This window comes from Mastigoproctus giganteus, chromosome 10 (genome assembly GCF_048544385.1).
Source record: "Mastigoproctus giganteus isolate SK-2022 chromosome 10, ASM4854438v1, whole genome shotgun sequence".
NCBI lineage: Eukaryota > Metazoa > Arthropoda > Arachnida > Uropygi > Thelyphonidae > Mastigoproctus > Mastigoproctus giganteus.
Genome location: NC_143584.1, coordinates 165,414,142 through 165,426,439, shown reverse-complemented (window position 1 = coordinate 165,426,439; position 12,298 = coordinate 165,414,142).

The window sequence follows — 12,298 nt, the reverse complement described above, 5'->3', positions numbered from 1 at the left end:
GTATTAGCTTCCATGTTGTTATTGTGCATTTTGTTATTAATTTAAGGCCCTTTATGTATGTCCCGTAATACCCATGGTAGGAATTTTTTATATGATGATGGTTCATTTAGTTATTTTTAATATGCTATCAAAAACCAACTAAAAATAAAAATAAAATAGTAATTACTCAGAAGAGTATCCCCTTATTTACTAGGTTTATTGCACTCAGGCGAGGCTCGTCGCCTGACTGCACTACGACCTATTGCCAAAATTGACCCCCCCCCCATAGTAAGAGGCTGTATATATGTATAGGACTTTGCCTCTGGACAAATAAGTGCTGTTACGCCTTGGAAAAGCGGTACCGGCACTGTCCGAGGTAAGGCATAAAATAAATGTAAAAATAATGTAAATACACAAATATGTAAATACACAAATAAATAAATAAATAAATTCATCGAATCAACAACAAAATCCACAATAGACATTGGCCTGAAAATCGGAGACTTCGGCCAATACACCATCGGCACACAGTAAAACGTTAATGCGACTGCGCCATAAAAATAGCCATCCTTAAAACAAGTTAAAGGCGGGAAACTTTCCCTCTTCGACTTCCACTGGAACACATCAAGTAAGTAATAGTATTGCAATACAAAAAAACTTACCCGTAGGGCTTTGTGTATTCTATCATAGTTGCTGTAGAGATTATAAAGAATTAATTTAATTCATAATAAATAATACTAATTTAACTAACAACAATTAAGAAGAATAAGATAAACATAAGTCCAAAAAAAATTCAAAAAGAACCTTGGAATTTAGAATCAATTTAATAGCAAAGCTGTGATAGATGCAAACAGAAACGGGTAAGTAAAAAATGCATTACATCGAATGGGCCGTCAATCCACTCAAAGCCCCCGATGAAGTAGGGGATTGACGTCCATGTGATGTAATATAAAAATGTATAAATTATAGATATAGTTATAAAATAATATTGATAATTTGCCTATTGCTACAGTTTTTCATCAATAAGTGTTATGAAAATTTCTTTAGCAATGCGCAACAAGTTGCAAAATCCTAAATGTATAGGCCACGGGTAATTAAGATAACCGAGAATAGGCTAGCTTAAAGACCAGTAATGTATTAACTATAATATCTATAGGTAAAAAACACCGGCACGGACAATGTTTAATTAGCCATCATGGCGAAAAACAATGACATTAATGATGAACAAAGACGAATTAAACCACAATAGAATGATAATACAAAAGAATAATATATATATATATTTTTTTTTTTTTTTTTTTTTTTACAGTTAATCATTTTGGATGTTGAAGGGAAAAACTTGGATACTGTTTTTTGAGAGCGTAATGTAAAAATTTTGCTATAGTTGTCTTACTGTTAAAATAGTTTTAGGATTTTAATGACTTCATTAATCATGGTTAGATATAGGCTAGTTCTGACTTTCGCCTTGAAAGGCTTCCTAATTGTGTTAGCGAGATTAGTGATGTTTGACTTTTCTTTTTCGATAAAATGGCTGTTATTTTAGCTTATTATAAGTATATTGTTTATACCTTGGTAAAGAAGAAGCGTTTTTAATTACGGAAGAATTGGTATAGGTCTTTGTGTTTACTGTACTGCAGCCAGATAAACACATTACAGTGGGCTGTTGAAATAACGGCACCCCAAATAACGGAACATTCGAGCTAACGGCACATTGAAATGGGATGTTTACATGCAGCACAGATGTCTTGTAGTACCGAAAAAAAGAAAACGGAAAGTCACGTTAAGTACTATTTTTTTACGTTCGCCATTTTGAAAGTGAATTCTGTACCGATATCAAGGATTATACCGCTGTTTTACGTTTATTTTAAATTAAAAAAACCCTCACTATGGCTCCTAAAGTTAATAAACCTCATACAGAGAAGAAAAGAGCAACATTAAAGCTTACTGATATACATGATATAATCCAAACTTTCATTAGGGTCACTCGGAAAGCTAATTTATATACCTATGTGTATTGTCTCTGTAAATTGCGTGTGTTCTCTGGTGGATTTTCCTGTTTTGCTGGACAAAAAACCCCCAGTTTCTGGGGGATAAACTTTCTAAGTCTGAGACCGACTAACCGGCCCGAATCCCGTCGATGACGGGATTCGAACCTGGGCCTTTTACAGCCGGTGTGGGGAGGACAGTGACGATACCAGTGCTACCCGCGCAGACTAAACTTGAAATAATAAAGAAAATAAAATGGGGCTGTAAGCAGGAGTGTATATATTTAATGGCAGAATATAACACTGGATCTTCAACATGTTTGTTTTTTATGTGCAGTTAATAAAATTGCATTCTTAATCTCTCTTTCTTATTTAGCTTCATTATTTCTGCATTAAATATATTAAAAATAAAACTTTCTAGATAACGGAAAAATCGAAATAACGGCACCTTGAATCCCCGAAGGTGCCGTTATTCTGAAAGTCTACTGTAGTAAGCTAGTCGGGATTTAAAAAAAAAAAAAAAAAAAAATTCCAGTACGATTACGTAAATTAAGGAGTTTACAAGTCATTTGACAATGAATATTATCATTAAATTTTGGAGTCACGCGAATTCAAACCACGAATAACGCGGAAGTACTACTGTGCTTTTGCGCTGACCACTATATTAATTTTATTAAATCGTACAAGGCCACAGGCCGAAAAAAAAAAAGTTGATAAGAAAATAGAAATTATCCCCTTCCCTCCTCATGTAATTTACTATCCAGTTTTGAATTTCTTAAAACTGTCAGCCTCAACTGTCCAGGGATGAGACTTGTTACAGTAATTAGCACCTCGCTGGCTAAAAGAAATCTTCCTACAATCTAGTCCTAACCTCTTTCCCGTAATTTAAATTTATGGTCCCTAGTTCTGGAATTCTTTATAACAGTGAAAATCCGCCTTCGTTCGTTAAACTAACTCCTCTCAGAGCCTTGTATACCTCAGTCACGTCCCCTTTAAAGTGTTTGATTGCCAAGCTCTGTAGCCCACATAATGGAAATCTTTCACCATCTAAATGTCCCTGAATTTGCACTTTTAATCTTTGCTTCCAAGATTTTCCCAAATTATACCAATCCGTGCACAGCCATCAGTCGTTAAGATCTTTTAATATGTACATTAATCCAAAAAAGCCCTTATTGAAGTCGGAAATGAAATAAATGCACTAATAATGTATTTAAGGTACTTGGTAAACCTTTATGCTTGAAGACTATGTCTAGGAAGGTTTTATTTTATTTACTTAATCAGCACTTAGTTGTCAAACTCAAAATTTTACCTTTTGGTTTGCAACGTTCTTACCGACGCAAACCAAAAGGTAAAATTTTGAGTTTGACAACTAAGTGCTGATTAAGTAAATTTAATATTACACATATAAAAAAAAAAGATTTGGTTAGAAAGTTCCGTGACCGTGGTAACACGGTCCTATTGTGTATAGGGCGCTCTACCCACTAGTAGTTTTGTACTCCTGCTTGCCTGGGAACAACCCTCTGTATGTCTCTTTCTTTCCTTCCACTTTACCTCCAACTCTCTTCTTCCCTCATTTCTTTTCCTGGGCTCTTTCCTTCCTTGATAATATTGCTTTGCTGGAGGGGAGGTTCCCGTCAGATGTTCCTTCTGCTGATCTGCCCAGCTCCTTGTGCCGTGGACGGATGCTGGGAGTTGCCTTCCTTGGTGATCGTGCATCCCAGTAACTAAGAGGCCAGATAAACAACACACCAACACGACTCCCGGTACCCAACACAACTCTCACTCATCTGGCTTTTCAGAGTTTTGCATCTTCACACTGTCACTAAGAGCGGTTTTGTGGGAAACAACTGGACAAATACACTATGTCCACTACGTACTTATTGTGTAATCACTTGGATTCGAACTAATATTAAATCAAATGATTTTGCTTTAAAACATAAATATCTGAAATTTATGGAACAACACATGGACCTGAAATTTTTGGTGAAAAATCTAACTTTCGGTGAGAGTTTCTCAAAACTCCCACTGAATGTTAGCAATCGTTACAAGGAATTTGTGGGAAGTCTGGAGATCGAAAGCATTTTCGAGTTGTATGAGCGATTTTTTGAAGAAAGAAAATGTCCATGACTGTTCTCGATCCGGCCGTCCAACAACAGCAAAAACTAAACGTTAATAGTACTGGAATTTCTTATTGGCCGGAGAATTTTATTAGAATGATGCAGAACAGTTGGGGATGGATAAAGAGTGGTGTGTCAAGTTTTAATCGCCAATATTGAAAAGAAAAAGGTGACGGTGCACCCTGCTTAATTTGAAATAATTTCGGACGGGAAAACTGATTCTTCAGATGGAACGCCTCGTTGCTCTCCCGATTTGGTTCCATCTGACTTAATTATATTCGCAAGTATCAAAACTTCGCTGAAAGGGACGTATTTTGATTCTTTGGAGGAAGCGCAGCAGCTTATATAGAGGTCTAAAATTGATATCAACAAATGAGTTCCAGAAATGCTATCGATTGCCGCTCAAAGAATGGCTTCCTGTCGATCTCACCACGACTACTATGAAGTGGACAAAAACTAATACTTTGTCAGTTAAATTTTAACTTAGTCATGCCTGAAACTTTCTAGCGGCGCTGCATCTATGATACATATTCTCTTTCACAACCACATTCCCTGGAATGTGTAGCCTTATCGCAGGGGCGTCCTACTTTTTTTTTTTTTTTTTTCTCGTTGGCAGGGGGAACAAACAGAAAATGCTGGCCAAAAGAACAATTACCCAGTTTTCAAAATAAAATTTAATTTTTATGAACGTTCATGTTTACAGATTAATTTTTTTACATCTAATAATTAATATGAAAATCCACTAGTGTGGAAGACTCGTGACACAAAACTATAGCTAAAACATTCTTATGGTGAAATAGGTTATTTTTATTTTATTTTTTTCTATTATCTTTTGAATCTGCCCAAATATATGCTTTGTCAGTTTTAGTGTAGGGTAATGAAATTTTCCGAATATATTTACGATTTAAAAGTTGTGTTGTTAAAACAAAGTTTATTATTACTAGGAAACTAAATTTGTTTTGCCGTAGCAGTTTTCTCTTTCAATATCTACTCACTGGCCATTTTGACACGACTCGCCTTTCAATGGTTGAAGTTATAATTTTGTGTCGCGAGGTCTTCCATGCCCCATCTCCACACGGATATTCGTGTATATGCTTATGGCTGACTATGGTCTGCCCTAGTAGCAGGTTGAATATTCTAGCCTTCTATAATAAGGAATACAGAGATAGGGTAACTTCACACCCTTTTTCGAATTTCTTTTAATCAGTGAAAGTGATGAAATGCTAAAAGATAGTGTTATCGCTCGGCAAACCTTGCATATTTGATAAAGTACTTTTCACTTTTCTTTAAGGTAGCTTTAATTCTAACATTAACTTATTCGCTGTCTCTACTAGTTTAGGTTGTTGCAAATGCAACATTAAAATTAATTTGGATAATGCAGTAACTACTAGAATATTTTGTTCTTCTGGATGTGTTGTGTTTTGGTCGGGCTTGCTTTTTTCCCCCGTAGGATTATGTTTTATGAATATAGTGTAACCACAAGAACCCTGAGATATGTCTTAATCACATTCTCTAGTTTTAGTATTAACATTTCAGGTTTGTAGCTAATTAGGTGTTTGGATTGAGCTGGAAAGTCTTGTTGCTATGAGATCTCGGCTTCTAACATTATCAATATGTTGGCTAAAATAAATTAACGATTTACTTTTTAGCAATTCTAATATTCTGTACAAGGATATAGAAACAGACTGTATATTATAATTTAATACAATAACAATAGTTAGTGAAACAATATTAAAATCATTTAAAATTTTAGAATCGTAGTTATAATCATTATAAAATAAATTGTGTACTAAATTGTACGTTATGTAGTTATATCGTTATCTAACTCGAAAATGCATAAAATCTTATCTGGCTGAAGAATCGCTTGTTCTTCCTTATCGTTGCCTTAGGGAATTTATTTCGAAATGCGCCGCTGAAGAACTGTCATTATTTAACGTGAGGCATACTTCAAAAAGCTTTTAACAGCACAATCTCATGGTTCTGTAGGTTGACTTGTGTGTTTATTCCCCGGGGTATTTTTTATTATTTTTTCAGTTTTTTTTATTATTTTTATATTTTTGTTACCTGCTCTCGTTTTAACTTGTATAATTAATGTGTTTAGGACGTCTGATTCTGGTATCTTCAAATGACAGTCCATTTTTGTCAACGTTGCACGAAAACAGTATAAACCACATTTTCGTGTTTCTGGTTTAAGTCTTTTTTTGAAAATTTTTGTTGTAATTTTTATGCTGCAGTCGTGGGTTGTGGAGCCCTCAGGAATATTGTTGACTGGATGGCTCTTCTGTGATCTCATGGCCTTTTCTCGATTTTTTTTTATCTCCTTGTGTCATTTAAACTCTCAGCGAAATCGTATCTAGTGTATGGTAGGACAATGCTTTTCTTCCCTAGACTGTGAAAAGGGAGCTTTCTTTTGTGCAACCAGTGAGATGTAAGCAAGTCAGTTGTGTTTTCAGGTTTGTGAGCTGCTCAAATTTTGTAAAATTTGTATTAATCACTTGATGTTCAATAACTCTTTCCGTAAAAGAAATATGAGTGTAAACTACATATCACAAATTAGATTATTAATAAAGTTTTGTAAATTGCTGGTCTGGCGATGAACATTGACAATTGCTGTTGTGAGTTGTGCTCATAGTTATGTTCTATACAGCCAGTCACAATTACATTTCGTACAATTATCCCTCAGGAAGGGGATAATTCCTAATTTGTTTAGGTTTTAATTTAAATATTCATTAATAAAAACACAAGTTTTCGGGGTATAACTGAGGCTGTAGTTTCTGTGGATTTGTAAATAATAATTCTGGGATACCCCGTATAATTATAGCCATCCCGACTTAAGCGCTTAGTGGTTACTTTCCTAATTGCGTTATCACCGTCATTCACTCCCGTTATGCTTTCTATCATATTAGTAAACTTACCGAAAATTTAGTTCGCCTTCAGTCGCCCCCTAAGGCTTTGACGATGAATTTGACACCAGACACAACTTGTACTTCTCCTGGAGAGCTCGGGTCAGTTTGTACTTGATGTACTTCTTGGGGATGAGTCTTCTCTCTCTCTCTCTCTCTCTGGTTCTAAAACTGTAAATGATCGTCGATTTTCTTCATAATTTTAAGTAATGCATTTTTGTTAATAGAAAGAAAAAAAAATGGGGGGGGGGGGACAGAAATTCTTAAACGTAATAAAGGTAATTTTCTATCCACCGAAATTTAATTGCTTCAAATTCAAGCATCTTGATATAATTGTAGTTGTCTCTGTGGATTGCATTTGGAGAGACGAAAAAAGATAAAGGCTCTTTCGGTGTACCATTATTTTGGAATGGTCTTATTCGAATTGGGTCAGTGACGCGAGAAAATTGAGGGGTTTTCACAGCTCCGGGTGTATTACATGCAGAAGTATAACCTCCCCCCCCCATTATTTCGGTAGCGAATACATCTCCGTTATAACACGAAAGACTGACTATCCCTCATGTCTTAATGGTAATCCCAAAAGAAGAGATATAGCAAAGAACCAGACCAATTACATACAATATGTGCAAAAGTAATGCTTGTGAGCGGCATTGCGATAACTGTTGGTAATAATCCTTTTTTTTTTTTTTTTTTTTAAATGGATGTTATTTTTAATATTTTATGTCGAGTTTTGGAGTATCTTGGTACTTGAGGTAGCAGAATCGCACCTTGCTAAGTACAGCCCTAATTTTAACATTAATTTGTTCCCTCTTCTTGTGGTCTTGAATACATAACTACGTTTGTTTTGTTTTTTTTTATAAAAAAAGTTACGAGTATATTAAAGTATTCTAAATTTTTCTTCACTACTAGTTTTTTATCAACTGTTTGTTAGGACAGTGGTAAATGTAATTTCTACATGTCGTCCGCTTGCCATAGAAGCTCTATGTATTGTCTATTGATGTGTGCTGCTGCCCTGATTTCGTTAGTAATGCTTTCAGCAGCCATATTTCGACCATCTCCGGCTGCGATCGTAGTGATCTCGTCACTACAAATTTTGCGAAGCTGGTGCTGGCTTAAAGCACTACATTTCTTCTAATGGATTGTACATCATCTCAGAGCCACTTGTGCATTGCTACCATCATAATGGTAGAACAGCACAAACTTTGTATGTTATTGCCATCAGAAATTCACTTTTTTTTCTATTCATGATTGTTTCAAATGATTCTTAATGGGTCATCAGTGATATCTACTTATAATTTATATTATATAGGTTTATTCGCATAAATTCTCATATGCGTGGTGTTGAATCAAAATTCCAGATATTTCGTTTCTTTCACAAGTGGCCCGCTCTGTAAGAATGACGAAGTGTATTAGTTTAATTTTGGCCACCCATAAGTCCTGTTCCTAGTTGATTACATTGATAAACAAAATACTTTTTTTCCTGTCACATATCGAAGTAAGCGAATTTGAAAGTATTTTTTGTGCTGTTTTAAATATTGAGTCAGTTTTGTCCATCACCCACAGTTCTAACGTGATTTGTTTTATACAAACATTAAAATAAGTGAAAATAGAACACTTTTTAAAATTTTTTTTTAAAATGAACTTACTTTAGTTGAACTAGAATGTAGCATTGTAGCTACTTATAATGATGATTTCCTGTGGTATTTCGCCTGTGGAACATCCCCCCCTCCCTCAGCGTCCAACAGTAATCAGCCAGCATTCTGGCTACAGTTGCCATAGTACCATGGTACCTCTTTTTTTCCATTGTGGAAATAGTAGTTTGATGGAAATGCTATCCGCGTTCATCACTTTTTTTTGGGAAGAAGTCCAAATATGAATCCAGGAAATGGATTTTTAGAAACATATTACATCCCATAACATCATAGGCTTTGAGAAGCTCATTGGCTATTTCTTGGTAATTTGTAGCCGTGAAACTTCCCAAAAAAAATTGAATAATTTTTTTAAGTGAGCTCCATGCAGTTCGTTCAACTTCATTTAATTATTCTTCAAAATTTTCATCTTTCATCATTTTCCTTATTTGGGGTTCCACTAATATGTCCTCTTTGATTTTGTTCTCGCTGACTCCAGTAAGTTTCTCCTTAGGGTAAAGAAAACCTCCATTTTGATCCATTGCTTTGGCAAAATTTTTCATTAAACCAAATTTAATATGCAATGATGGTAATAAAACTTTATCAGGAGTAACCAGTGGTTTGTTTGCAACATTTTTCTTTCCTTTAATTAGTTCTTTACTTTGAGGCTATTGTTTTCTTAACGTATCTCTGCTGTCCCGTTCATAAATAAAGCAGCAGTATTTGGTATAGTCAAGCTGTAGGCCTAGTAAAAGAGCAGTTACTTTAAGGTCGCCACAGATATGCTAAGAAAACGGCTCATACTTGATGCTTGTCAAGAGAAGTTTCATGTTATCATAAATTTCTTCCATTTGTGCAGCATACGTTAAGGGTACTGATGGTAACGCATTTCCGTCGTAGAGTAACACTGCTTTCAAACTCGCTTTTGAGGAATAGATGAATAACAGCCATTCATTGTGTAGGTGGTGTAGAGTTTCCATTAGAGAATTTAGATCACTACAGTAAACCAAATCGCCTTCTTGAGAAAATGTATAAATGTTCACGAAAATAGCATATTTTGATCTCCTCTTGCAGGAGATTCTATCCTTTCAGCATAGAAGCTAAAAGAAAACAGCTTGATTTTTAGAAAGTTCAGATCATGAACAAGATCATTTAGTTCTCATAAGTGTGGTTCCGAGAATGAATATTTCACTAACTGCTGGTCTTATCCATACTCATTGGAGTCTCACCATCAAACTCAAAATCATTTGGTTCAACTTCTTCACCAAAATTGTAAATTTCCGGTGGTTTTTGGTACAGTTCTTCACTGTATAAATAGGTGTTAAAACTGATAACTTCACTGTATAAATAGGTGTTGGTTATTTTACGGTATATTTAGATTGAGGTAATCCCCGAAATGTTTGTTAAACAAAAATAATCTGTAGAATGATCTTTTGGTACCATACAAGTCATGAGAACTGCAAATGGCACATGGCAGTGAGATCCATTTAACCAAGCAGTTAATGACTATAATTAAAAATAGCAAGAGCTTAAAATGCCGAAAGTTAAGATCGAAAATATGCACTTTAGTCAAAGCTTAAATAAAACCGGCACTCACCTCATGATCCGTTTAGTTGCATGAATTATATATATAAAAAATGAGGGTATGAGAAAGTCTCAGATTAAAAATTAAAAACTAAAGTCATAAGTTAAAAATCTTCGGTTAAAAATTAAAATTAAGCTCAGAGGAGGAAGAGGTGCACCGCGTCATCTTCTAGTTGTCAGTTTTAAAACGTAAAACTAGATAGTATGAATCAGAGAACATAATAATTAGTAAAATATTAATATCAACGTATTAATATTTGTAAATTTTACAAATATTAATATTTGTAAAATGATAAGAGGAGTTTACCTCAATGTAGTACGTAGAACACTTCCGTATGATACTCTCCAGAAATGAAAACGAAAAAAATCGAAAAACTTATATTAGAGTAAAAAAAAATAATTAAAAACCAATTAAACACATTGATTTTAATTGGTTTTTAATTATTTTTTACTCTAATATAAGTTTTTCGATTTTTTCGTTTTAATTTCTGGAGAGTATCATACGGAAGTGTTCTACGTACTATATTGAGGTAAACTCCTTATTATTTTACAAAACGTAAAACTAAAGTTATCTTTAAATGAGAATAAGGCCAATAGTCGTGAACGATGGACTTCCGTTATAAACATCTTCAGTTGATACTAAGGAAATGAAGGATAGAGAATCGGCGTGAACTTTAAAGTACCCGAAATGTTTTGCTGAACACGTGGTATTTTAAAGCGCACGAGATTCCAAATTGCGGAAAGGAAAGCTGGAAGGTTGGTGTTAAACCGGCACCATTCTATTATGAGAGTTTCGTATTGAAGGAGCTTGAATTTAATTTAATGGTAATTGCAGCATCAGTTGAGGGGTTATGGTTGTGAGTGCACGTGTTGAGAGAGCTCGGTGTTTCCTTGACTTGCGTTGAAACTATTAACGTGGTAGTATGCGCGTGTATTTGCGGTAGTGGATGATCCAATTTTTTTGGTAGTCCTCCCGATGTAACACGCATTGAAATCTAACTGGCAATTGACTAGACAAACTATATTATTAATATATCCCGTTTCGTATACATGGTTTCTTTGTATTTGTTAAAGGGAGTTCCAAATTTGTTATAAGTGGAGAAAATTAAGGAAATATCTGTGTTAGCGAGGACAAGTTTTCGCTAACACAGATTCGCCTTATTCTCATTTAAACATAACTTTACAGTTTTACGTTTTAAAACTGACAACTAGAGGATGACGCGGTGCACCTCTTCCTCCTCTGAGCTTAATTTTAATTTTTAACCGAAGATTTTTAACTTGTGATTTTAGTTTTTAATTTTTAATCTGAGACCTTCTCATATCCCTATATATATATATATATATATATATATATATATATATAGCTTTGACTAAAGTGCATATTTTCCAAGCAGTTAAGTAATTTGACACAACTGACAAGAGAAATAAGGGGCCCAAGGCTTATCTTGATCACCAACTTTACATCCGAAATAAAGTTCGTACGCTTTTTTTAACTAAAGGCGTGAAGTTTCGTTTCTGTGATTTAAAAGTTAGCCCCCACATATATAACAAAAACTATTACGGTGATTGATACATTTACAAGGCATCTTCGGTTGTAAATACTCAGAAACATTTAAATAATATACACAACATTTAAAGAAAAGAATCACAAACAATAATGATCTTAAGTGAGGTTCGACATGCAGCTGAGAGAACAGTGCTCCGCGCAAGTAAGAAATATTACTTCAGGTCTGAAGTTATTTGGATAGCCATCTGCTACAACTACAGTTTCACGGAAAGTTTGAACATGCCTTAGCCTGTCAGACCACACAACGCACTGAACAATCCTTTCAACACATTCATTCATTTTGTAAAACCACAGTATTACTATTCATCACTGTTTTATTTATATCAAAATTTATGTCACACAAAAACTGTGCTTGAAAGAGAAATTCTGTTTGCCTTTTTGAATTCAGCAACGAAAATACATAAGATTTAGCAAGAAATTTTCATCTGACAAAATGTGTTGTCCAGTATAGTTATGTATCAGGTTTGTTTTCTGGCTGTCAAGTTCATATTGTTAGATTTGAGACCCTCCCTATATATTAGAGAATAGGGAGCAC